Source organism: Phyllostomus hastatus, unplaced genomic scaffold (genome assembly GCF_019186645.2).
Source record: "Phyllostomus hastatus isolate PE091 unplaced genomic scaffold, TTU_PhHast_1.1 phas_contig_40, whole genome shotgun sequence".
NCBI classification, from domain to species: Eukaryota; Metazoa; Chordata; class Mammalia; order Chiroptera; family Phyllostomidae; genus Phyllostomus; species Phyllostomus hastatus.
Genome location: NW_025333872.1, coordinates 45,489,061 through 45,495,169, shown reverse-complemented (window position 1 = coordinate 45,495,169; position 6,109 = coordinate 45,489,061). Strand labels below are relative to the sequence as shown.

The 6,109-nt window shown below is 36.5% G+C and overlaps 1 non-coding gene across 1 annotated transcript; it reads right to left on the bottom strand.

Moving 5' to 3' along the window:
• Nucleotides 1-5,777: 5,777 nt before the first annotated feature.
• Nucleotides 5,778-5,883, bottom strand: LOC123822290. The gene has a single exon (XR_006786261.1). It is a non-coding gene; the product is annotated as a U6 spliceosomal RNA (small nuclear RNA).
• Nucleotides 5,884-6,109: the final 226 nt, after the last annotated feature.

Below are 6,109 nucleotides of genomic sequence, written 5' to 3'. Positions count from 1 at the left end.
CTACCTGATTAAATGTGGAAGCCTGGCCTTGCAATTACTTTTCAATTTAGTTTGTAGTTTCTCTAATGATTTGAGCAAAGTTTTTTGGTTTCTTTCAATTATACTCATATTCATTCCAACAAAGCATGTTTTGTTCTCCAAAGTTATTACTCAGCCCGTTTTGGCCAGGTAAAATGGCTTTGATTAAGCCAAGTAAATGCCTAAATACAAAAACATTTTATTTTACTTTGTTATGATCAGAGTATTACATTGTATTAACCCTCCTTAAAAAATACATTTATAAGATTACAGTTGTCTGCTTTGATCTTAAATGTTTTTATCAGTTGTGTAATTAAAGAGAAATTCAGTAGATAAATCTTTCTTTCACTTCTCTTAGGAATTTTTTGGTTTGCTTATTTGTCTGCTTCCTTGCCTTAAAGGAAATACCTGAAACAAACAAACAAACAAACAAACAAAGCCCCCACAGCTATTTCCTCCAAAACACCTTCACCACCTTCTCATCTTGACCAAGAAGGCCATTTTTAGCCAATGCTCTCATTTCATTAATAAGAAAAACTCCCTTTTAAGGAATGACATTTCTTAAAAAGTAATCTTATTTCCATAAATTTGGTAAGTTGCATAATCTCTTTCACTGATTTCTGTCGTTTTTTGAGCCTTGTTCTTGCCTCTTCTGAAGTTTTCACCATTGCCTAGCCAAGTGAATTAGGTGACCAACTAAGAAATCCCAAATGTTCAGGATTACAGATGTGTGCTCCCCATAGTAGCAACAAATGTTTCCCTGTTATTTTAGAAAGATGAAGACATCTGGAAAGAGAAAAGTATGTGTATGCCTGGAAATACTACATTTTATGTTTATCTCCCCAAAGGATATTAAAGTTGTTTTAAAATTTCATTATGATGAATTTTTACTCACACTCTCTACTATTTATTGAACAATGGTTAGCTCTACAAGGGGGGAAACCCCCCAAACAGAATTGTCTTCTGGAGGGCAGGCCCCTTGTAGTACAAGCTTTCTCCACTAGGTGAGTGTTCTAGGTACCCATCTGTACCAGTCAGTCAGTGTACCAGCTGGCATTGTTGTGAAAGGCTTAATTCGACTTCAGCGAATTTGTTTCTTTAAAGACTCTTTCAATATGTTTGCCCATTTCGTGATGGGTAATTTATGAGCGCACTTTTCCACACTATGGTGAGCGAGTGTTCAGCAGATTTTGACCAAAAACAACATGACTCCTACGCCCCAGGCTCCCTATTCACCTGACTTGGCCCCAGCAATATTTTTTTTGTTGTTGTTTCTCCAGATGACAAAAATCCTCAAAGGGATGTTGCGCATGGGTCACCGGCCAGCAGTGACCACGGAACGCTGTGGATGGCTCGCCGAAACACACGCGAGAAAAAACACCACATGCACAGAGACAAACTAGTTTCTGTGGGGAAGTAGGGACGAAATGGCCACCCCCCCTAGTGGGGAGCGCGCTGATTTACCATCCATACCTGCTTTTATTAGGCTCATTCTGCATAATAATTCAGGCAAAGTACAGTACATATTAGGGGGAAGTAAGGAACTATAGAAAACAAAGAACTCTGCCGGTCTATTGAGTTGGGGGTCAAAGAGCTGTAAGACTGAGGAACAAAATAACTTCCTCCTAAGACCCTTCTCATTCAACTGAGAGCATTCTAAACAAAGAAGGTTTCACAGTAATTTACATATTCTTTCTTAGGCCTGATCACCCCGGGAAATCCGCACTTCTCAGTACCGAGCTGTACCACCCTGTCATTGTTTCAGGCTTAGGTGGAGCAAGGGAACTAGGTAACCAAGAGATAAGGAGACTTTTCTCCCAGACGCTGAGAACTCAGGCTTTGTCAAAGCCGAGGAGCGAGGGTCCATCACCCCCTTTTGCTGCAGCCCCCCAAGTCCTTCTTTTGGGGGGCCTCCCAAAGTGATCGTGCCTGGCTTAGGTCGTTCCCCCCGTGGGGAATCTTACCCGTCTTTGGCTAACCGACCAAGCTTTTGGGGGTTCAGTCATGAATAAAGCAGCAGAAGCAGCATTCCTGCCAGGAAGATAAGCTTTTATCTCCTTGCCGGCTTACAGTTCCAAGGGCGTTCCCTTAGCCTTAGCTAGGCGGGGGTTTCAGCTTCTGATACCAGTCAGGGCGGTTCCCAACAAAGGGAAACATTTTGCTGATGTGAAAAAGGTGAAACAAGAAATGGCAGAAGCACTAAAAGGTGTCAAAATTGAAGAGTTTAAAAACTGGAGCAGTGGGGGGAAAAAATCTTGATAGGTGTATCGCATCAAACGGATAGTGCTTTGAAGGAACTGAAGTTTAAACAGGTAAGAATAAATACATAATTTTTATAAATAAATTCCATTTTTGATATTTGTTGGTATGGCACTGCATCACACTAATGATAAAAAGATTCTGATTTATTCACTTCTAAAAACTGTTCAGTGCAGTTAGAGAAACATCATATAAACAGAATCCCTGGAGAGAGGGTCTAGAGTCCTTTACCTGGTTAGGGGCTAGGTTAGGTGCTCTCTGTGTATTATTTGTATTACAATCCTGTGAACCAGCACTTAATAGCTCCATTTAATGATGAAGAGTTTGTGGTTAAAGCATAATTCAGGAACTTCAAGCTAGCACTAATAAGGGATAGATAGATAGATAGATAAATAAATAGATAGATAGGTAGATAAATTAATCTTATAAATACAGCTTAAATTTAAACAAGGAAACCATTGAATGCCATAAAAAATCATACTGCACTGTTATAAAAAATCAGAAAAAGTAAACAAACCCAGAAATGTATGTATTTTTCATTCAAGGATTATATAATAAACACTTTCTATAACTTGTTTTCCTCAATAAATGCAATATTAACACTTTTATGTTGATACATTATTTACACATTTTATAAACAAATCTATTTATCTTGTAGCCTTTTTATAGTTCTTTGCTTTGTTTTATTTTTGTTTCTATTTTTAAACCATTAAACACAATATTAAAGTGAGTATCTCTGGTAACATAATCTTTTATATGTCCAGTGATCTTCTTAAGATAAATTTTTAATTTGGATTGCAAGACAAATATTAAATACTCAAATAAAAGTGTTTTTATATGTTTATAAAACTATGCAAAGTTTCTGCTAATCTATATTCTTACTCTATCAAGTTAATTTTCCTTGAATATCCCTCTCAAAATATCACATACACATTTTTTAAATAACTGTTCCCCTATTTTCCTGACCTCAGTGTGGGAAGTGCTCTCCTCACTCTCACCCCCCACGCCTCCCACCTGTGAAATCCCAGGAGAGTGCTCTCCTCTCTGTCTTTGTTTTTCAGATTTCTTTGATTCAAGTTCCAGATTTGATTTCCCACTCAGTCCAGGTAGCAGCAATCTTTCCTGATCTATGCCATCATTTATTTATTTATTCACTGATTTATTTGTATTTAATTAATTTATTCATTCTCTCATTTGTTCAATCATTTACTTATTTATTTATTTAACAACATTTTGATGACCTGGTGTGTGTTTAAGTTGAATATACTCCTTGTAAACAGCATTTAAAGTACTCTTTGATCTTTTTTTAGGAAAAAAGGGGTAGGGCTTAGTTCAAGAACAAGTATAAATGACCCATGGACATGGACAACAGGGCAGGGACTGGCCGGGGGGGCGGGGGGCAAAGGAAAGCAATGGGGAAATTGGGACAACTGTAATAGAACAAAAATTTAAAAAGATTACTTAATGTTAACTAAAGGAATTTTTAAAAGCACAAAGTGTCACTGTCTTATATAGCTTTTTAAACATTTTTACATAGGTACATATTTGACAATATGAATTCACATTTCAACAATGTTCATGTGTCAGGATTTTTAATATAATATTTTAGTTTGACACTTGATTACTACTTCATAGTGTCGTTTATTTTTACTTCATATTAAATCTTTACTTTCCAGTTTTAAATTCTTGATTTGAATAGAATAAAATAAGTATAAGTGAAATGTGAATAGAATGCAATGAATAGATGTATTAAATGTCTGTCTTTTCTATCTTTCAAAGTGAAACATTATCTGGACATGTGGATAGGAGGTATACTATAAATAATCTAGTAATCTTGTAGTTTGAAGCATCAAATTGTATATTTCTGGAGAGAAAATAATCTATGATCAATAAATAATGTGTATATTTCTCTTGAGTGTTTTTCTTGGCTTGCACAGTAAGAAAGAATGATTCAGCCCTGGCCAGGTACTTCAGTTGGATAGAGTGTTGCCCAGATACGGCAACGTTGCAGGTTTAATCCCCAGTCAGGGCACATACAAAAAACAACTAATGAATGAATAAATAAGTGGAACAACAAATTGATGTCTCTCTCTCAATCAATAACAAAAAGAGTGATTCAGTTATCATACATTTTAGAGAAGTAATACTTCTGCATTCTCCATAGCTGACTCTGGTTTTGCATTTCCAAGAGCAGTATGGAAGAGCTTTCCCCTGACAGACAGTCCTATATACTAGAGGTGGAAAGTGGAATGAAAACCCCACAAACCCAGGCCAGGATGATAGAGAAGATGAGTCTCAAAGGTAATGGCCATGTAAAGACATTCAGTTGGTGAAAACTATCCCAGAAGTCTTCTGTTCAATGATTTCCTGGGACCACACATTTTTACACAATGTCAAACAGTCAAAAAGGTATTTTCACATCTTTGAGGGAGTAACCAACTGCTTCTCTCTCTGAATTCCCACAACACTACTCGTCCAGTTTAGAACCATGATCTTCCCAGCTCCTCCATGACTGGGTCTAATCAGTCTAAGGAAGTCTTTTGCAGGTGGTGGTGCTGCTGATCCAAATGCTCTTTAAAAGCTGCATCACTTCTTTTTTTAGAGCTGCTGCAGGGTTTAGATGCCGCCTGGAAGTGAGACAGTCCCTATGGTACATCAATAAACAAAAAACAAATATACAGCAGCCCTGTGGGGTCTCTAAGAACACCATCTGACAAGGAGGTGCAGTCCTTGGTTAACACTGCACAGCCAACTCCTCCTTTGTGTGGATGTGAGTAATTTCTGATAAATGTCCAATTGTATCTTGAAATAGGGGACATTGGGAGAGGTACAGGCTCCTATAGTAAGTGATTAATGTGTATTTTTCTGATCTTGACAGATTCCAAAAGAAGAGCAGATTGCTACCCATAAAACTAAGCAGCCTCAATGTGGAATTACTGGAAGAAACCTAAAGTCTTTGCAGAAATGCTGTGCTTAAACCAATGTTTCTCAAAAACCAGCTATTTTAAAGGGACTAGGGTCAATATAAATGAAATAAATGGAGGCTGAGATAAAATATGTCAGAAAATTTGCCGAAAGGTTATTTTAAGGTGGCATGTTAAAAACAATAATGGGCCATTAGGCTGTCTTGTTAAAGGCATTAGAGTCACAGGCTCAATGTATAAGTCACATGGGCAAGATTTTCTACTTTATATAAAAAACTTCAATATTGGATTTCTGGTAAAAGTAAAATGTTACCAGTTATGTGTATGTTATTATAAATATTTAAGTTCAGTTATAGACAAAGGAGTAAGCAAAGTATTAATACCTCTAGAAATGTACTATCAAAATATTACACATTATAATTAGTATTACAATGTAAACTTGAATGTAATTTTTTTCTTTATAACTAAGTACGCATTTTAAAAAATCTTTTGGCTTTCCATTTTACATGCAGGCATACTGCTTTTTCGCAAGCAAGCATCCCTTTGTCAAAGGCATTAGTTGATTTCTTTTTATTTATCCGTTTTTATTTGGGCTTTTGTTTTTCATCATCCTTGTGCAGTGACTGTGCTAATCTTCTCTATATCATTGCAATTTCAGGACATGTGCCACAGAAGTGAGCACAGTTCATTTAATTTTGAAACAAAATTTTGAGCACCTCCAACGACTAAGATAAGAAACTAGATAATTTAGGATTCAAATAATTTATAAGAAATGATGTTCTCATCTTCTAATGTAGAATCAGTCAGGTGCTTGATGTGAAAGGTGAGCATGTCTTTATCTCTTCTGTGTACTGCTGAGTCTCCAGGATCGACAACAAAATCAGTTACAGAAAATATCAAAGTATTTG